Source organism: Sphaerodactylus townsendi, linkage group LG04 (genome assembly GCF_021028975.2).
Source record: "Sphaerodactylus townsendi isolate TG3544 linkage group LG04, MPM_Stown_v2.3, whole genome shotgun sequence".
NCBI classification, from domain to species: Eukaryota; Metazoa; Chordata; class Lepidosauria; order Squamata; family Sphaerodactylidae; genus Sphaerodactylus; species Sphaerodactylus townsendi.
In genome coordinates this window covers 80,636,673-80,658,738 of record NC_059428.1, presented here as the reverse complement: position 1 = coordinate 80,658,738, position 22,066 = coordinate 80,636,673, and the positions used below count along the sequence as shown (strand labels likewise).

Below are 22,066 nucleotides of genomic sequence, written 5' to 3'. Positions count from 1 at the left end.
GGATTCAATACAACCCATCGGCTCTTAATGAAATCAGCGAGAATCAGCTGAGCTTCCCCAGGAAATGGGAACACAATGTCCTTCAAGATCTTTGATTTCCTAACTTGTATTGTTACCTTTGTCTTTCCAGAGCGTAGTTTCAATTTGTTCATTCTTAGCCGTTCAACCACAGCAGCCAGGCAGTGATTCAGGGCTACACCACTACACTTTGGATAGAGGGATCTGGAGCTGGATATTGTCAGCATATTGATAACAGTCAGTCCCAAAATTACAGAGGTTGAGAAGCATGGTGGGATGGGATATTGTACTTTGTAACGCCACAGGTTAGTTCCTGCACTGATGATAATTGGTCTCTGAAGGCAACCCGTTAGTCTGATTTGTTTAGATCTAATTTCAGAAACTAGAAGAAAGTATCTGTCTAAATCTGAACATGGCCTTGGAGTGCAAATTTAAATAGACACAAATTTAAATAGACACAATAGGCGAGATTTTTCTGTAGAGACTCCAGGTTTGCTGAAAAATGAAAATCTTTAAAATTTACTCTAAAAAAACACCAAATCACAAAGAATTCCAACCAGGATTTTGTGAAACTATATGGTAAAATCTCAGTGACTATTAGGCAAGTTGCTAGGCAACCTTCTGGCTTCCATGCTTTGATTAGTGTCAGCCAACTAGCTGTGCAGAGGAAGACTCTAAAAAGGTAAAAGATGGAAGGAAGGAGACTGGGAAAGGCAGGATAAACTGAGTGGGGAAGGAGTAGAAAAGAAGGTGAAGTGGGAGAAAGAGAAAGAAAGAAGCTTTGGGTGGTTGTCAAGGAGAGAAACAGGAGATAGTGTAGGCAAGTAGAATGAGATCCCCCATGCGAGTCCTACTGAGCCCCCTGCTTGTAACTCCAGAATGCCCAATTGGGGGCAAAACACGTATTTGCTATGAATGATCAAGACATCTGAAAGAATGGAGGAATTTCTCTTCAATTCTACAACTGACTTGCTGACTCAGTTGAGCTCAGGAGTATTTTAGTTCATTTTTGTGGTTTCTGTACAACCTCAAATTGGGACTGTGCAGTCTAGCAATAGAGAAGACTCTTGAGCTTCCTACCTAGAAAGTGCTCCAACAGTTCCTTAAGACCATTCTCTCCGATGGTCACATGCCCAATGGTGGAGCGTCCTCCCTTCAGTTCCTTCTTTGCTGTGACAGAGTGACTGTGTTGAACTTCATGTTAAGTTCGTTGACAGTGAGAGTTCAGAGGTGGTTGAGAAGAGGAGAGATGATGTAGACAGCATTATTTAAGAAGTGTGCTCAATGTGGAATGAGGATGATTAGAACAGACAAGCATAGTTTATATGTATTGTGCTTAGGAGAGGAGCACAACGTGGCAGCCTGTGCCAGGGCTTAACATCAAAGGCCAGAAATGAGTATGCAGCTGAGTTGAGCACTGCCCTTTGGAAGAAGACTTTATAGCCTGCTGATGTTCCTGTGAGTTCTGTGGGATTGACTGAGAAAGGAAGGGCCTGGTCCCTGTCAAGAGATGTCCTCAAGGTCGGTTTTGGTAATGTTGGGTTTGAGTGAGAAGGATCAGAGCCAGCCAGGCGCAGTCTCTGGAACCAACCAAGCCATTATTCTGGCTTCATTCATCCTGGAAGTTGGTCCGCTACACTCATTCAGATAATCTTGCTATATGGACCTATGCTGTAGTTAACTCAGCTCTACACTATTGTAATACACTCTGCATTTGCCTGTCCTTAAAGTCATCTTGGAAACTCCAGTTAGTACAGAATATCACAGCCTGGTTACTAGCAGGCCAATGGTGGAACATTCACATCACACCTGTTGTGTAGTCACTACACTGGTTACCATTACTGGACCCAATTCAAGATTCTTACTATCATCTACATAGCCATTTATAGCCTTGGACCCACGTAGGACTGACTTTCCTGCTAAGCTCCACTGAAACAGCCTTGCTCATCTGAACAAAGCCTTCTGAAGGTGGACCCTGTTAATAGTTAAGATTTGCAACTGCCTGTCCATGCTTTGTCTCTGTGGTGGCTTTGACCTTGTGAAACAGTTTGCCTGAGGAGATCAATAAGCTACCCCCCCCCCCCCATCATTTTACAGAGTATGCAAAGCAAAAACTTTCAGGAGGGCATTTTTGTAGAAAAGGTTAGAACCGCAGTATAGTGGACTAGCTCAGGAAGTTCTACTTTATAAAGGAATTTGACTTTAGCCTATCACATTGTTTATTGTATGTATTATTATGCTTCTACTGCACAGTCTGCAACATTGTACCCCCACTTTCTGCATCATTATATGCCAGGAGAGGATAGTTTAAATTCACTTAAATACTTTTGAGACAGTTCTTATGCATATGGTGGAGTTGCAAAAAGTATCATTACATTTACTTCCAAATAAATATGCCAAATGGGTTGGTACAAATTCTTACTAGCCCTTTCCAAAAGCCATACATTTAATTAAACATAATTTGAACTCTGACTGGACTGAAGAACATTTGAGTAATTTCTCCTTAACTTGGATAGATTTTTTTCCATGAAAAAAGCCCCTTTTGCCCAAGTAGCAGTGTTTGACAGGTGTTGTGCAGCAGTCAGTGTTGTCAGTGAGTGGTTCTGACAGAGTAGCAATTTAGAAACTGCTATTCTTTTATTGATAAGGGATTAAAGGGAAATGGTAGTTATTTAAATACCACTCCACTCTCTAGTAGGAAGATTGCAAGATTTGTATTGGGTCTAATAAACCCGAATGCTTTTTCCATTATTCCTGTTTCTAATTCATTTTTCTAGCTTGTGTGCTTTTTGTATTGTTCTGATTAAAGCTATCTCCTGCACTTGGATTTAACGTTTATTTGAAGCTTTACAAGGATTTTGGATCTGTTCTTTGGAATAGGGAGAATTTTTATATGGATCGGTATAATAGAGGGTTGCCAGACTACTGCAGATAATGTGACATCATTTCTGGAGACAACCTGGAAATGAAGTCAGTGCTCTCTAGGAATTGCCGAAAACTCTATGACTGTATAATAGTTTTTGGCAGTTCCTAGAGAGAATATTACTTCCAGGATTTCCATGGAAGTGACATTAAACCATAGGCCCAAAGAGTGGCAGTGGGAGGGGATCCTTGCCCCCACCAGAGGTCTGGGATCCCTATCATAATATTGAATTCTATTCTTGGCTTATTAGCAGCCACAGTGAAACAATATTTATTTGGAAGTAAATCTTTGTTGCAGTGGGTCTTCTGCAGGGCCTGCAAGACAGAGTTATTCTTTGGCTTTTGGGGAAGCCAGCCACTGATGGGCTGTTCCCTGTTCCCTCTATGACATGTGATATCATCTGGTTTACTGATAACATCATTGCCTGATCCTCCTCTCAGAAGGGGTGGAGTTTGTGTGAAGATGTCTTTTTTACAGTTGCCATCTGCATTCTACTATATGTACACATATTGGAATTTTGTATAGATTATTTTAAATTTATTGTATTTATTGAAAATTTAAAGTGTTTTAAACAATATTGTACACCGCCCAGAGCCCTTCGGGGTGGGCAGTATAATAAGTTGAATGAACCAACCAACCAACCAACCAAGTGGGGGTTAGCAATTTAAATTGCCTCAGAAGGGTGAAAAAATTATTGTTAAAAATGGCACCTCCTCAAAAGGTTTTCATGAATAGCAGTGAGACTTCTACCAGTGTTGAAAACAGAGTTCAGAGTTCACTGGTGATCATTTGTTTAAGAAGTTCCTTTAATCTTTCCTTCTATGAATATTAGTTCCAGTTTTAGTTGGTAGTACTGTTTGCCCACCCCCTTCCCCCATTTTTGGCTAACACTCAGTGTTGTTTAGCTGTTTATTTATGAAATGAACTCTTAGCATTACATGCTACTTTAGTCCAGCCAGTGTCATGAGGGAATGTGTCTTTGCCAAGGCAGGCAACTTGACCTACTATCATGTAAGGCATGCATGATAGTAGATTATCACAATTATCAAATATCAGTGTTAACTTGGTATTTGTCCCTGGCCTTTTCTTGTTAAGTGAAGCCGTATATTTCATGTGCATCTGTTCTACCTCCCTCTTGTATATTAAGAACAGTTGGTGCTGATAATGTATTAATAGTTTGTGTAATTCATAGGACTTCATGCTATGAAACTGCGGCTTTATTCCTTTCATTATATGATATGAGGCTTTTGGTAAGCACATTGTGGCATGCAAATTTGTAAGATTTCCTTTGTAAGGCCTGATCATAAATAAAATCAATTATTTTCTATTATTTCTTCAAGTATAACAGATACTTTGAAATAGCAGATAGTTACTTTGAAATATAGTCATGGGGAAAATCGCTATAGGAATATGCATGGCAAAAAAATGGCAAAGAGGATCTCTAATCTTTTCTGCGCTGTCTTTTAAAAATATTACTGGTTGAGTAGAAGTAGATCCAGGGTGCTGTGAATGGAGCTGTGCTTCTGGAATTCCTGCCCCTCCTGCAGGTATTCTGTCCTCAAATACTGCCTCTAGTGGTCAGGGGACCCAAGGAACAGCACTCTGTATGATATGAAGAGCTTCAACAAAAGGGGAAATCTGCTGTCTTTCCTTTTGTTGGATTCAACCCATAGCACTTATGCTTATACTGTAAACTATTATAATAGTTACATGTTTACTTAATTGGTTATTTGACTTACATTATTCACTGGTACAAGTTAAAAAGCTAACAACTTTATAAGTAATGTACACATTTTCTAACCGTATTTCATAGTCTTAAATCTTATTTTGGGATTATAAAATTTCGCTGATAACAGATGTTGATTGAAGATTTGTTTGATCTAAATGTGCTAGACAGCAACAATATTCCTTTTTGCATTAATTTTTCTTTCTGTACCACAGCTCAAAAGCAAAATCTGCAATTTGTATACAGCATTTACTACACTATTAATTTCAGTGGTTGAGAATAGTAAACACCTACATTTAAAATAGTAACTAGTTTGTTAAAAGGAAACAGTCTACCCTCTACATAACAACAGGTTGAGCAAGAGGTACAAAAGAAAGGTGCCAACACACAATCCCTGCTCCAATATTTTGTACATAGCTAATTTTATTCTATGGCAGACATTTTGAGTTTATAAGTTACAGCACTCTAAAATCTTGGAGTGTTGTCCAACAGCCACCATTTGGCATATTTGCTACATATGGCAATGACAGCCTTTAAGATGGAGCTCAGGTGTGAGAACACATTTCTCCAGATGGAATCAGTCAAAATGGACCCTTCTCCCTCTGTGCCAAGAGATGTTATCTCTTTTGTCCTAGCAATAGCTTCTTGTGTAGAGTACAGGTTGCACATCTAAACAATCTGATATTTTGGCCCACCCAGTACTTTGAAACCAACCATAACTTTTCATCATCCATATAGTCTACGGCATAGGTGTCAAACTCGTGGCCCTCCAGATGTTATGGACTACAGTTCCCATAACCCCCTTCCGTCATCATGCTGGCAGGGGATAATGGGAACTGTAGTCCATAACATCTGGAGGGCCACGAGTTTGACACCTGTGGTCTACAGTATGTAATTTCTGGACTGCAAGCTGATTTGCTTCTGAAATTCTCTTGCATCCTCTAGTAAGCAATGTAAATTTCCAATATGATCTCTAGTGTCTCTTCCTTTACTGAATCCAGCTTGACCCTTTGGAATTTCTCATTCCATATATGGTAACAGCCTTTGTGGTAAGATTTTGAGCATCACTTTATTTGTGTGAGAAATTAATGCCATGGTCCGATAGTTGCTACAGTCATTGACAGCTCCTTTTTTCAGAACTGGAATGTAAATTGAGTATTATCAGTCTGTGGGCCATTGCTTTGTTTATCATATTTGTTGGCATATACTTGCTAAGATTCTGATGGACTCTGTTTCTGTGGCTTGAAATATCTCTTTTGATATTGCTTCTACTCATGGTGATTTGTTTCTGCCAGTTGCTCTCAGTGCTGCTTTTACTTCATTTTCTAAAACTGTAGGTTGTTCTTCAAATTTTTTTCTTGGAAGGAATTTGTCATCCTTTCATCTCTTTTGTATAATTCTTGTATAGTTCTTGAGTGTTTTGTTCTTTTTCTTTATTTTGTCCTGTTCAGATAATGTATTTCCATGGTGATCTTTTTGCATTCCTAACTTGCTTTAAATTTCCCTTTGATTTCTTGAATCTTGTTCTTTATTTTTGCTGTTCTATTTATTTATGCTGATTATTATAATCTGTCTGTACTTGCGAACCATTGGAAGGCTGCATTTAGACTTTTGATTTTGTTTGTCAACTTTTACTTCTTGTCTAGCTTTACTATTATTTCCCAAATAAAACACTTTGTAATTTTCTGACTGAAAATATCCTTGTTCAGTCCATTTCAATTAACTCTTTCCCAGGATTAATCTATTTATCATTTTACAATTTTGAGTTTACCTTGATTTGTACTTCTCAAGTTCTATTTACCAAATACTGACTTATATTGTTAACTTTGACTAGCAGATGACATTGTAAAGTTCAAGTTGGTGGCCTGCGTTGAAAACATAATTCATACAAATATGTTTTGTATTTATGAATTTTATTAGAAGCTTATTATGTCATTGGAGTTTTAAATATGGTTTTAGAAATAGTGCCATTGGTCTTGTTAATGTGTTTTATATGAAACATTTATGGAATTCTGCTGTGAGTATAGTATTTCTTTGTAGCCATAATAATAGTGTACTATGTAAATAGTTTCAGTTTTCATGTTAGAAGTTAAAGAATATGAAAGCATCATCAAAACTCCTTTAAAACTGGTCTGTATGTACTAAGTGAATTCTTTTTGCAATTTATATGATTTAGGTAACATTATTATGCAAATTTTGAGCTAGGATGATAATTCTTTTATTTTGATTGTTTCCTTTTCATTTTTACAATTAACAACTTTTTATCGATTATGCTGTTAACTTTTGTGAAGTTGTCTGTAGTTAGAGGTACATTGAACCATTCATCATTTAATAATGTGACCTTCGAGTGAGCTTCTAGCATACTATGTTAATTTAACCATGATTTCTGTAAAAACAAAAACCTTTCCTATTTGTTGTCCTATTTAAATCTGTATGTCAAGATTCATGAAAACTGGGGTTCTTTGGGTTAAAAAGCATCAGGAGGCGTCTTGGCAAGGAAGGAAATCCAGACACACATACACACAAACAAGGAAGGGAGATGGGGAATGTGAGCACACAGACACAGAAGAAGCCCAATGAGGGGTACACAATGATAACCAAAGGCTGAAAGGGAAATACAATGCACACAGAGAAAACCACAGAGAGGGGCCATAAAACACACAGAGAAGACCTAGGGGAGATAAGACACACTGAGAAGAAAACAAAAGGGGGATAAACATATGCATAGAGCAACCAAGGAGGAAAAGCAGGAAATAAAACACATGCATGCATACACACAGATGGCAGCCAAGGAAGGATAAAGCATTCATACTGACAGAAGACTACCAAAGAAAAGTGACACACATACACCCACGTGTATTGAGGAGACACACATTATTACTAAAGGAAGTTAAAATAAACGTGAAGATTGGAAAGGGGGGAAGGAAAGGTAAAATACACATTTGTTCTGTCTTCACAATGGCCCTGCCTACTTTCCCGAAGCACACAGTGGGTGCCTGGGGATGCGCCTGCATGTGCCAATGCATCCATGGGTGCCAGGTTGGGGAACTCTGCTATAGGGTGTTTTACCCCCTACAAAAAGTAGGGGTTCCTCCTTTAAGAGAGCATCTGCCTGACTCTCCTGAGGTGAGGGGTGTGTCCCCATAGCCATAATTTGATAACCTGTTTGGAAGTGCACAACTTCAAATCTTTGTGTGGGAGAAATTTGTCAAATGGGATTCTTGCTAAAAGTGTAGGAAAAGATTAAATTCGTGGGATAGATTATTGACTTTGCTGTGTTCAGAGAAGCACTGAAAGAATTAATATGCAATATGGAGACTTCTAGATGTTGTCATATAGAGCTCACAGTGGCAGGGCTCATGAGTTTTCCTTGGGATGTTGTGGGGGGGAGGGGTCCAAAAGGATTGTAAACCATTGTCATGTTGGGGCTTGAAGTAGAATCAAATTGCCGAGGGCACACATATTTGAAATGAATATGTTGTCTGTAGCTTATCTAAAAGAGGATGGCTATAATTTCTCTGAAGATTTTCCAGCTTAACAATGAATACTACCATACCCAAACTGTCTATCTGCAGAGGGAGTCAGTTGAAGATAAGGCTGGTGATGCTTCAGGTTGCAAAGACTACACTGACCCAGTTTTTAGTATGCTTGCCAGTGATAGTGTCATCCATACATTTTCTCCAGTGGAGTGGGTGGCACCTCACATCTGTTTCAAAGTACCATTAAACCAAAATCCCATTGAGGTAAAAGGTTAATAAAAAGGGAGATTTCATTTGTGTAATTTCCCCTGTAGTTTAGTTTTAAAGCCCACATATTTGTTGTTTCTCTGTAAGAAAGCCTCTAATTTTGCAGTCTCTTGCCTCTTCAACTTACGTGTGAACATGAGGCAACGTGCTGGATCAGATCAGTGTCCATTCTGGTTCAGCAACCTGCTTAACACAGTGGCTAACCAGTTGCCCTGAGGAACCAGCAAATAGGTTCTAGAGACCAAGGCCTTCCCTTGATGTTGCCTCCTAGCACTGGTATTCAGAGGTTTACTGACTGTATATAGAGATTACTGTTAGTCATTGCAGCTAGTAGCTTCAAAATAATGTTTTAATTAGGGTTGTAGACCAAGTGGGTTGCAAAGTCTGCAAAAGTGGGGTATGGGCTGTTTCCTTCTGGTCAGAAGTGGGGTATGGTAGCTGTTTCCTTCTGGTCCTTGCTTGGTGCTCATCCAAACTTACACTGAATCTCTAAGTTGGAGGAGATAGGGCATAGAAAACCAATCAACCAGCTGTCTGTGGTGAACAAGTTTGAAACTGCAGTTGCACCTGGAAAGCGGAATGTGTACCTCCTTACCTAACAGCATCAGCAGCTGCTTACATCCTCCTCATTTCCCTTTTTTTTACTGCACTCCACCTATTTTCCTTTCATGTGCTAGCTCATATTAGGACCATGCTATTCTTGACTCCTTGTCTCTGATTGCTGGCAAAATCACAATTTGTAACACTTTCTGATGCAAGCTCTTAAATTGTCATAGTGTAATTGTATGTCTTTTGGTTGATTTTTATTCTCTAGACGTTTGACTATTGTGAACTTGTGTTGCAAGTTGAAGTGATTATATGGTGGTTCTAAATTACCTTTTGATATGTAACCTGATAGGTTATATATCCTTTAACTCCCATATTTCCATTTTCCAATGAGAATTACAAAACTTTTTACAGCTTACATGTCAGCACTTTCCAAAGCTGACAGGAAACTGATCTGCTGCTTGGCCCTCTTCATTTGCTGCTGATATACCTATTGCGTGTAGCTCCGACCAGGCATGCCTTTTTCACTGGTGCTTGGTGGTGGTGATGACTGGGAAGAATTGTGTATCTTCCATTTTGCAGCACGTTAGTGGAGATAACCTAAAAACAGAGAGTGCTGTACTTCTTAATTAGGTACATTTTGTGGACATGACTTCGCTTGACTACACAGAATCCCTATGACACGACCAAAGCTTGTCTGAGAGGAAAAGATTGCAGCCTCTTCTTCCGCTGTCAAAATAGTGGCTTGCTTCATGGTTAAAGGGTGATCGCAATTGTAACTTGAGTTGCTTGATGTCAAAAATCAAGGTAATGGCAATTAATTCAATCACCACATTTTAAGGATTTTAATTGGAAATAGAAGAACAGTTTATAGCTTGTAAATATCAGCAGTTATGATCAGGTTCGGAAGTGACAAAGTATATGAAATATGTATTTTTATGGGTTTTTCAGTTTGGTTGTCAGTAATTATATCACTTGTAGGTCAGAAATTCTGTTTTGTTTTGTTTTTTGGGGTTTTTTTGGTGGGTAAAGAGCAGTTAAGGTGCCTGGCAGCATTTATTTTGCTCTTCCTGTTGCAGATGATAGGACAGTGTGATGTCCTTCTTAGTTTTCATTGTTAAAGTACAATGCAATTATTGTTAAGCACCAGCCACCTGTTTGTATCATTCTTTTTAAAGGTCACTTATGTGGTGCCTTGCTGTCTGACTGTAACATCTTGTATGAGGTTTATTGGACACTGTTTTGGGTGAACAAATGTTTGTGAGGAGGGAATGTGACAGTAATATTCTATAGCAGGGAGGGGGACAAACTCATTAATTCTAAGGTTAAGGTATGTTTACATTATAAAGTATGACTCAGATTTCAACTTTTTTGCCATTTATGTTAATATTATGGGCAAAAAAGGAAAAACTCTTGAATCATAATCAAAGTGATGAAATTTCATTAACAGTGGATTAGTGAGCAGTGAGACAGAAAGTATGTGTAAATCATTTAGCTATTAACCTAATGTTTTGGATTTATAAATCCCATTAATAAAATGTACCACTGACACCTGACGTGTGCTTAATCTTGAAAATAATGGGGAAAAAATCATTCTGTCTGAATGATCACTGAGAAGACATGTTAGTTAATTTTAATTGAATTGTCTTACAAATTGCTTCAGCAGTATTAAGACATATACAGTTTGACTACATCTTTATTAGCTTCGGAAGTTGGTTGGGTGATTAGCCATTGTGAGACAAGTCTGTCTCAACCTTTCCCCCCTTTTTAATCTGGGTATTGTAGGAAAAAATATTAAAACCACCAGACCATGGCCACACAACTCAGAAAACTCACAACAACCAGAAAAAATTATTACGTGAGTTAAATGCTCATTCTTGGTTTTAGCTGGTAAAATAATGGTGCACCTAGCTTTAAAGGGGCATTACTGTTTACAGATTAGTTACCAAGTTTAATTAGTACCCATCTTATTGGGGGTAAATTATATTACTGCATTTATTATATACTGTGTGTTTCCTGTAAGTATGCTCCAACTGTATAATTGCTACATCATTTAACATGTCATGTTTAAATTCTTATGCTTTGTTTCAGATTTCTGCAATTCAAATATTATTGTTTACTGGATGTCTCATCCAATTGACTTCTAATGTGTCAGTCTATAGTGTATAGTCCATCTTAAGTCTTGATGAGGAAGGTGGACTATTATATTGTAAAGAAATGAATCTGAATTGTCTTTGTAGAAGAAAGTAGATCAACAACAGAATTCTCTGGAAAATTTTCATTCGCTGGTTTCTGAATATTTTGATTTTGATGTTAATTTGTCTCCATTTATTTGCATATGGACCTATTTGTCCTATGTATGGAAGGGCATTGTTGACATATGATGGCCTATATACACTGGCGAATAAGCAAGTGAATAAGCCTGAGATGGTACAGCTGATGATGTGATTGTGTTGCTCAAATGTGAATGAATGTATATGAGGGTAAAACTTGCATCAAGATTTGTTGCGGAGTATGGTTCCTGAATTGGTTCCTCTTGGTATTTTGTTGTTGTAGGTGAGAAGTTGTTTTAGATTAGGAGGCAGTTGTAAGCAAGGAAATGTATGCCACTTAAGGCCTGTGAGACAGCAATAGCATTATTCAAGATAAGATCACAGTATGTCTTTGAAATACTCTCCCATAAGGTTTAGTTGATATTGTTAGCCTTCAGAGATGGGATTAAGTATTGTGATGCAAAGTCATAAACTTTACAGTGACCTATATTTGTGTGTCTGCATTATATGACTTCATTTGGTCTTTTCCACACAATGATGAAATAAAATGTTACTGAAGCCTTATGCAGAAAGTATTCAAGTTCACTTGTTGAAGTGCTCCTAAGCAATCATACACTACTTTCCCGCCTTGTCTGTGTATGTAGAGCATATGTATGCGTGTGTGTGTTACTAAGGTCCCCAATGAAAAAAAAATGGGAGAGACAGTTGTTACTATTAGGAGGTATGTTTGTTAGGAGCATCTGCAGTTAACCATGAAGTGGGCCTTTCTCTGCTAGTCCATTTGGAATTTTTCTTTCAATATTTTGACATAGAATTCAGATTAGGATAGCAAATGAGCAGTGTGACACTAATGTAAGAAGATATCTATAAATCTAATTCCCAACTGTGTCCCTTATCTAGATATTTAAATCCACAGGTAGGGACACAGCCCAAACAGATGTTTTTTCAAAATTGGGTACTCCCCAAATTTGTAGAAAATGAAAAAAATAAAAATAATCAGGGGGCTCTCCTCCTACCTCAGTGCGTGGTTTCAGAGGGTAGTAGTTCCCCTGGGCTCGGTGTTGCTCCCTGCAGTATTTAATATCTACATGAAACCACTGGGGGAGGTCAGTGTGGGCTGCCATCAATATGCTGGTGACACCCAAATGTTCCTCACAATTCCCTTCTCATCATGTGAGGCAGGGCAGGTACTGGAGCCAGAGGCATATTGACTGAAAATGGTGCCTGGGGCAAGACCTTATTTTGCACTCCCCTGCCCCTCCTGCCTGGTCTCATTTATGACCCCCCAGAAGCCACCCCCACCTCAATCGGAGGTCACACCTGCTTGAGTGAGGCAGGTGTGGCCTCCAATATGTGTGTGTGTTGGGGGGGTGCAGCTTGATCACATGGGACTGTGATTTTGCGCTCCTATGTAATCAAATGGGTGGTGCCTGGGGACATGTGACCCCACATGTCCCTCTGGCAGATCCGCCCCTGACTGGAGTGCTACCTGGAGGCAATCATGGACTGAATGGGCATGAATTGATTGAAACTGAATATTGACAATATGGAGATGCTGTTTGTGCAGTGTTCTAAGGTGCAGTCCAAAGAGGATCACCTTTGCCTGGTTTTTGCCCCAAAAGGATGTTGAAGCAGCAGCTTTACTCGGAGTAGACCACCTTGCAGGATGCAATGTAGACAAGAACTGAAAGACACACAGTCACCAGTGCAGTTCTGTTTATTGCTAACTACTGACAAAGTGCTCCGCCAGACCACAGGTGTTTTCAGGCACACATCACTCAGATATCTGTGCTCACTATATACAAAAGTGGTGCCAATCAGGTGCCCTCACCTTATCAGGTTTTGCACACGGTACATGTGTGCACTCAGTCCTAATTATGCACACGGCACCTGCTAGAAGGAGGGTCCAGCTGTCATTTAGATTTTGCTCATCTAAACACATGTTCTGACAAAGGATTGGGTGAAAGATTTGCGGGCTCTCCTGGATGTGCAACTGTCTATGGAGGTGCAGCAGGCAACTGTGGCTGGGGGTGGGGGAATCTACCAATGTCTCTGGCTGGTTTGCCAGCTCCGCCCATTTCTGGACCAAAATGACCTGGCCACAGTTGTCCAAGCTCTGGTATCCTCCAAGCTGGACTACTTCAGTGTGCTTTACGTGGGACTATCCTTGAAGACTGTCTGAAAAGTGGAGCTGGTACAGCTAACACTCCAGGCCATATGCATATGATGCTGGTACTGAAGGATCTGCACTGACTCCCAGTTTGCTACTGTGCTCAATTTAAGGTGTTAGTTATGACCTATAAAGCCCTAAATGGCCTGGGACCACACTGCTTGTGGAAGTGACTTCTGCCATACAGACCAGCCCAGGTGCTGAGGTCAAGGGCGGGATGGGGGGCTGCACAGAGGACTTCCTTTGTAATAGCCCCCACTTTATGGGCTGCTCTCTTACTAGAGGTCCAACAGGCACTGACCCTCTATACTTTTTGGCACCTGGTTAAGATGATCATTTTTGTCATCACATTTGAATGACCATGTCATCTGCCCCCAGTCTACTGGGTTTTTTCGAAACTTGTTCTCCATCTGCACCTGAAAAGGTTAGGTAAGGTATCTGTTTTGTTTTAGGTATGTTTTAGGCATTTTTTTTAGGAATTTCTATCTGTATATGATGCTGTTTTTACTGTATTGTGGGAACCATTTTTAGATTGTTGTGACCTGCTCTGGGATGCATTTGAAGGGTAGGATAGAAATCAGATAAATAAATAAGCCCCTCCTCCCCAATAAAAAAAAAACAGTTTTCCGCACTTGAACTTAGCCCAGGCTGCTGTTCATGCTGCAGCCTGGGAGCCACGCTGGGCCCAGCAGTGGCCTAAGTGGTTTCCAGTGGGGTCCTCAGTATGCCTGCCTGGAGTGGTCACAGTAAGCCACTGAGAGAGAGTGGGAAGTTTTAGCACATACACCTGGACTGCTCCATTTGAGCTATCAGGACTATGAGGAGACAAGATTCAGAATGCCCATCTGGACTGCTCTGGACAAGTTGCTTAGAATGGGTGTGGAGGTGGAGCCTGCAGAGGAAGGCAGTGGGGGGTAAGGGGACAAAACAGGGGACTCAAAATGAGATGGCAGCTTTTGCAATTTTCTTTTGGATCCTCACTTGTGTAGGTATATTCCAAATAAAATAAACATTGGAAAGCTATTAGGAAAGTTTCCTTTTAATATTGGGCGTTTGCTCTTTATTGATTTGTAGAAGTAAAAATGTCTTGATGTTTCTGAAGTAGATCTAGTTTGACTCAAGCTGTAGATGAGTAATTTAGCCATTTTTGTAAACATTAATATTTTGGAAAGCTGACTTGCTGCAAAAGTAGTTGGAATTTCATACAAATGAGATAACAGTGAGTCTAAATTACAAATTAAGGATTTTTAAACATCCTCAGCATGTCTTTTGCAGTAATGGATTTATGGAGGAAGTGTATTTTAGTTGGATTTGTAATTAAGATTTTTCCATTAAAGAAAGTAAAATCTATTCCCGTTGAGAAGCATCTTTCTGTTAAGACAAGGATTGAAAGAGTAGGGAAACTGAACAATTTTAATCCGATTTCTGTAAGACAAGCCAGTGTTCAGAATGGCTTCCTGGAGGGTAAGGTTCAGAGATTAAACATTGTTTGTTTAGCTAATCTTCAGCGTATTATGAATTTTAACAATTAAGAAGTGAATAAATGCATTCTGCTTCTCAGGGTTATGTACAATATATACAAAGAAACCAAGTGAGTTTTTTACCTGAATAAATAAAACGAATCTATGTATATAAAAATCTAACAGTGTGTTTGTCCCTGATGGTCTCCCTCAGAAGCTGCTGGACAGATTGCCCCCAAATTTTCACAGGACGTCCCTCACTGTTGCGAGCAGGTAATCGGACCTTCAAATCGCTGAAAGTCCATACCTGAGCCAGGTAAAAAGTCTTTTTCCTGGCGCACCAGCCCTCCATGAAGCTGGCAGTGTGTTTAACTGTCACCCACTTATAGAATGCTTTGCTGCAGCAATGTCTAGCTGAGCCTTCTGAGGGGTTGGTATGCCCTTTAGAATGTCTCGCGCAAGAGAAGGCCAAGAGATAAGCAGAAAGTGAAAACAGTAAATAGGGTAATACTGTTAGGTGTAATCACTTAGTGGAAGTGAGAACACATACACACTTTGCCGTTATTGGAGGCGTCAGCTGGGGTTCCCCCCCCCCCCCCCCAAGCAGGTAACTTTCATTCTCTGTGCCTCACCCACTGCTACCACATAACACACACACTCTCATACACAACCAGCTCATCCTCACACACCTCACTCTGCCCTCCCTCACATCCAACCACCACTTACCCACTTCCTCACCCATATTTGCCACAGCTCTCTTTTACTAAAAGCGAACTGGAGTTTGCCTTTTTTTTCTAAGACAATCCGCAGGGTGGGGGCGAACGAACACTACTGGCTCCGCTTCTTTTGCATGTGGCCCTTTAAGAACCCAGGGAGCTGGCCTCGATCTGAGCGCCTCTGCTGCCCGACTGGGATAGCCTGCTTGCCCCAGTTCTGCCTTACTCAAGCCAGGACTGTGCGTGTCAACCAGCCTCATGGACAGCGGGATTTGCACTCTGGACAGTTCTGTTGTGGAATGGAAAGGGTTACTTTATACTAAAAAAAAAAAAGACAGCACCATATAACGAAAGGGAAAGAGGGATTCCATTTGACCATCCCAAAAGGCTATGCTGGGGATCATTGGACCTGCATGGACATCTGTGTGGGTTGCGGACTGTGATGAGAAGGACAATTGCCACAGCAACGCGTGGCCGGGCCCGCTAGTATAAGATAAATATTTAAACTTACATATGTTTTGCATGGAGTTCTAAATTACTGATTATTAATGGTGACCTAAGCAAATGCAGAAGTTTATAGATTCCTACTGTAGTTTGTTTTTTTCCCCAACAGCTTCTTAAAAGGCCATCCTCAGAATTAGGCAACTTGCTTGAGGAGTTCTCCCTCTTTCATTGTGTAAGGTTTGCAAAAATTAGAATGTCACAATCTGCACTTATCCCATTTCTGTATAACAATCTAACTGATGCTCTTAAGATACCTATGCTTTTGAACAACATGGATCCCACAGTGTGTGAGAATGTAGCAAAATTTCTGCTAACAATAATAGACGTAAGTCTAGATGAATACCAACCAATGTGTCTATGTATTATGACCGCGATATAGCCAGTGCAGCCCAGTGATTTTGCTGGCTTCTGTCAGTGTCCGATGACGTTTGGGTGGGTTAACTTAGCTGAAGGAATGTCCTGTAGTTACAGAAGGACCATGTATATATTTTAGTATTTAGTATTTTAGTACCAGTGTCTATAATTGTGACCAATAATGGGCAAATTTTGTATGCTGATTTTGTATGTTTATTTTATGCCAATAAAGGCTTGTGACTGATTGAGGAGTTCTGATTATCACAATTAATCTTGAATACAATTGCACATTTCTAATTCCATTCAGGAAATCAGGGTTCACAACAGCAGTAGGATTCAGCCACATTGACTGAAAGCAGTTACACATTTATGTGAAACTTGAAGTAAAGGCCATTTTATGAACAAATAAAATGGGCTCTATACAACTGTTGGTGGGTTAAGCTTGCCCACTGAGAGGGCAAGCCCTCCTGCCCCCCCCCCCCGGCCAATGTTTGATATTTCGTTCCCCCTCTGCCTGCTTTTTTCTCTTGCTCTTACAAACATACACTCCCATCCCGAGGGGTGGTGGTGAGGGGGGGGTGTTGCTCTGCTCCCAACAATGGATTCTTCTTTGCCCCCTTTATTCTTTTGCTTCTCTGTGTTCTGTCCTCGTCCTTTCCCCCCAGGTGTGCAAGCTCCATGCTTGGTTTGTCTCCTGTGCTCAAAATGTTGCCTCGGGTCCATATCATAGTCATATGGGTGGGGGAAGGAAAGATGGGAGGGAATAAAAAAGTGACTGCCATGGCAAAAAGACAGAGGGAAAGCAGCCAGGAAATGGCAATGGAATGTGCAGATGAAAGGATGGTGGGAGGGAATGAAAAAGCAACCACCTTTTAGATACGAGACACTGGGATTGCATCACAGTAATTGGCTGGGAGTGGAGAGTGAATCGTCAGCGCCATCCTGCACCTCAGCAGTTGGAGCCCTTGCCGTCGCATGCTTCACCCCCAAAGTCTCACATGCTGGAGCCATTGCGTGCCTCACCAGTGTGCGGTGATTGGCTAAACGTTCACTGTTGCCAACTGGCCAGGCTCTTACTCAGTTATATATAGAGGTACTTCAGAGCATTCCAGGTGCTATATAATTTCTTATTAGTATTGTTGCTAGTTGTCTGTGACATAGCCTGTGGGAGAAAATGTAAGAGATGGAAGACTGGCACCAAGTGCTTCTTTTACATAGGATGTGGACCTGTTAGTCCCTGTCTGCTGGTCTTATTTCATAGTAAGCATGTTGTTGTTCCTTTACTTTATTGATTAGTAGCAGGTGAGAAAATATGAGTTAAAAAGAAAGAAAGAAAAACTCCAGCAAAACATGAATCATGAGTTCTTTTACTAAGGAGCTCACATTCTGTTTCCTTCTCTGTGAGATAGAGTAGGCTCGCATTGCTATGCCTACTCTCCTGTTGGTGGTGTCAATGTTGGGAGGAGAAAAACAGATATTAGGGTTCGGCTCATGTAGTATGCTGTTCCATTCCTGTTCTAACTGGGTGGCTGCCAGTTGTGAGCTGCCCTATCAAAACAGGGAAAGGATTATGCTGGTTGTAAGGTGCTGTGTCTTTCCTCCTTCAGCTCCAGGCCTCTTTGGTAACTTCTATTATTGCAGCAAGTTGCTGTATCAAAAAGAAAAGTTGGAGTGGATCAGGTTAGTATGTTACTTTGAGGACAGGGAGAGAATCTTGATTTGGGGCCCAGTTAGTGCAGGAACAGCACCCATGCCATGTCATGGAGGAATAGGCTGGTGAAGATGTGCTAGATCACAAATCTTCTTGGTCTCTGTGCAGCATGCTGATGAACTTCATGACTGCTTAGGGCTTGAGTTCATAAACTGCTAGAACTATTTGCCGGGAGATCCGAAGAAAAAAAATCCTATCAGAAAATCAGTGCAGACTGTGTATAATACTCAAGGGAGAGGAGCCAGATCTTCCTGCTCAGTTTTTTGTTTACCACAATGGCAGCACTTATAAATCCCTCTTCAGATGACATGGGAAAAGTGCTACTGTGCCTTCTCCAAAGGGACTTTGAGTGGCGCAGGAAGGATGGAAATTCGAAAACTCTCCTGCCGTCTGAATCACCTCATAGCTGTAAGTCTGAAAGCTTGGAGAGCAACATTCCTGGATTGGAACTCTGGTGTAAGCCCACTAAAGTTGGCTCCACCTCCAGGAATGCCCCAACTCACCCCCCACTGGTGTCCACTCACATGCCAGTGTAACTTCCCAGGGGCACCTACTTGCAGGTTTGACATCCGTGGAGCTATGGGGCACCAAAATCTGTGCATCTTGGCCCTCTCTGCCAGAATGGGTGCCCCTTATGCCAGTGAAGGGGGCAAATACATTGGCATGTCCCTCCGTCACTCCCCAAACCCATTCACCCCACCATCTGAGTTACTCTTACTATTACCACATTGCTTCTGTCTTGGCCTAACTTCACCGACTTGCAGTTTTTAAAGTATTACAGTCATTCCTTCCACATTGTGGGGGTTAGGGGCATAGTACTCCCTGCAGTGTAGAAAATTGCTTTTTTTTTTTTTTGCTCTCCCAAGTCTTTTCTTCTGCTTTCAGCCCAAGCCTTGCCCCTGGAGCTGGGCTCTTCTTTCCACCCTCTGGTCCTTTAAAACCATTGTTCTGAGTTGCCAGACCCATCTCATCTGCCTCCGTCAGCTTCTGCTGGCTGCCTGGGGTTGGCTTTCTGCTCCTCACCAGCCCTACTGCCTCTTTGGCCTCTCCCCTGCTTCAGTCCTCTAGGTGAGCATGGCGTTGGGGTTGTATTGGGCAATGACTCTGCACCCATGATTAGTCAAAACCATGATGTGGAAAGTCACATTGTGGGAGGGATGACTTATACAGTTTGGGGCCAATATATGTTAAGGACTTCCTACTCCTGTATGACTCTACCTGACTACTAAATTCATCTTCTAAGGTCACGCTTTGCATGACCTGACTTTCTGAGGTTAGGTGGGTGGCATCCCAAGAGAGGGCCTTCTCAGTTGTGGCACCACAATCAAGGATCTGTCTCCCCAGGAATGTCCCTATTTATCATTCTTACATTCTTACTCTGTTTTATATTCTCGGATGTTCCCTCAATGACCCCTCATTCCTGCTATATTTCAATTGCTATCCTTGTGTATTATAAATATATTTTAGCTTCTGTTTAACTGGATGCAGTTTTATAATATTTTGTTTTCAATTGCTAGCCATGGCTTGATGGGGTAGAATGGTGGGATATAAATTCTGTAAATAAACCAGTGTTCCTCTGGATTTGGTGATTGCCCTGTGGCACTTAGATGAGCAAGTGTCCATCACTGGTTCATGCACATCATACATATATTTTCCACACTGGATTAGAGAAGGACAAAATTTGAGGTCATCTGTGTCTTCAAATACACTTCCCCTTTGGTGAAGAGCCAATGAACACAAATGAAAAACAAAATATTAATCACAGAAAGCAATATGGAACATATTTTTATTCCATTTTCTTTGCTAACCACCTTACAAAAATGCTTGCATTTCATTGTATGACACAGGTCTAAGAAGCTAGTAATGATTGATATGATCGCAGTGCTGTCATTCTTAACAAAAAGTCACTTTTGTTCTAGGTATTTTAATAGATTCCCATTAAACATATATTTCTGACTGAAATATTGGCATGAAGGGCTCTCACTGGGTTGAGCCCAGGAATTAAGAAGTCAGGAAATCAGCTGCTGCATTGCAAAAAAGCCTTGTGTGACACAGGATCTCCTGATTGGGGGGATCATTACTGCTATTATGACTCTACTTGCGTAGGACTTCTGAATTTCATCTGAATGTCAGTAATAACCCTCTTAGCAAATTATCCTGAATAAAATCACAAAGGCATTTTATATAATAGGTGTTGAATTACTAGATAGATTTGCTAATTAAATACTCTTTGTTCTGCTGCAGTTGACATTACAGGGTAAGATCTTGAACAATTATTCTCAACAGCTGTACTTTGTTAAGAGAAAAATTAACCACAAAGTTTATTTTTTTACACTTGAAGTTGGCAGATTTTTGAAATGTGCTTGAAAAAATTCCATCATCCAATTGGTAATGAGAAGATAAGTATACAGGTGTTTCTGTGAAATACGATAACTGCCAACTGATTTATTAATGAAGTTAGCAACATTTTTATAATATCTTTTTGGCTTGTACAAATGATTATTTATCTGAATGGGTAATATTAACATTATGCCTGTTACTATATGAATTTTCTTGTTTTGTAACTATCTGTATTTGTTACGGCCCTTAAGAACAAGTGGAAACACACTTTGAATTGAAGCATTTGTTCTTGGAGTGAAGAGACCCTGTATCAGAAATGCTTGGCCCATTGTTACTGCCTTGTGATTTGTAAGACACAAGAGATTACAAATGGTATACCATCTGCAGCAATTGTGTTTTATTATGGCCATATTTGTTCCAAAGACAGGTAGCCAAAAGTCTAAATGGCCCAAACTCTGCTGCTTTTTCTTGTACTTTCCCTTGATTTGCATACCAAAGTGGGAACCACTTAACCCTTTCAGGCATACGTAGGGTCAGACTCTCCAAAAATGACTAATCTTGGTTGTTTCAGTGGCAAGCCAGCTGTCTTTTATTAAAACAGGTGGCAAGTAATTTCTTGTATGCCACTTAATCCAAACACAATCAGAACAAAGCAGAGAGGGTCATTGTAAAGCATGGGCACAACTGTGTCCTGAGGTGATCTTTATCTGTCTCATGCAGCCTTGATCCCAATAAACCTGCTGATTGTTCAATGAGCACACTTTGCATCCTACAGGCTCTCCATGCATGATGGTTGTTGATGGTTGGGGGCACACTGTCCACGAGCAATGTGCATTGGATCTTTGGACTGAGAAACCTGCAGAATGAGCACCATTCTCTCAGCAGTCAGATTAAAGCATCTCTGTTCAAAACCAATATCCCCACCGACCCTCAAACACAACCCACAAAAACAATTTTGGCAACTGAAGATACTTTATAAGAGGACTAATGAGGCAAGGGTCTGAGAGATTCCCAGGGAAAGTAGGTGTTCCTCTCCTGGGGCAGTACCTGAATAGGGTGGGGCCAGACTAGAAGCAACAGTCTGAAGACAACTGTTGATTTCTGAAGGCAGGCTTGGTTTGGGCTCGGGAAAAGTGTTCTTCTGTAGTGCTTGCTCTGTTGAATGTTACCTGAGGGATAACAAAACTGATATATGTGTGACTACAGCAAGAAGCCTGATGTGCCTTGGTGTTTGAACAATTTGGAAGGCTAGCCTACCTCACATGGTGGTTGTTATGATAAAATGGAAGAGGGGAGAAGAATGTTGCATATCTATTCCCACAGAAAAAAAAGTAAGGTATAAATAAAATGGCAGAAGTAATGACTTTGTACACCATTATAATAAAGGCTAATGATTTGGATGCATGATTTCTCCTGCAGTAAAACTGCAAGGAGTCTGTTACTGGAAAATGGAGTGTTGATGTCACCTTAGTTTCAGCAACATCTAAGGGTCCCTTTGTAAGGTAGTGTTTGCATATATATACATTACAAGTGATTTATGTAGATTTGTAAGAGAACTTGGTTTGCTCTCAATAATGTG

At 40.6% G+C, this 22,066-nt stretch overlaps 1 protein-coding gene across 2 annotated transcripts in view; it reads left to right on the top strand.

Annotated features, from left to right (window-relative positions):
* Positions 1 to 22,066, top strand: part of POLA1 (DNA polymerase alpha 1, catalytic subunit) — a 226,278-nt gene that overhangs the window by 50,613 nt on the left and 153,599 nt on the right. The gene's annotated exons all lie outside the window — the stretch shown is intronic.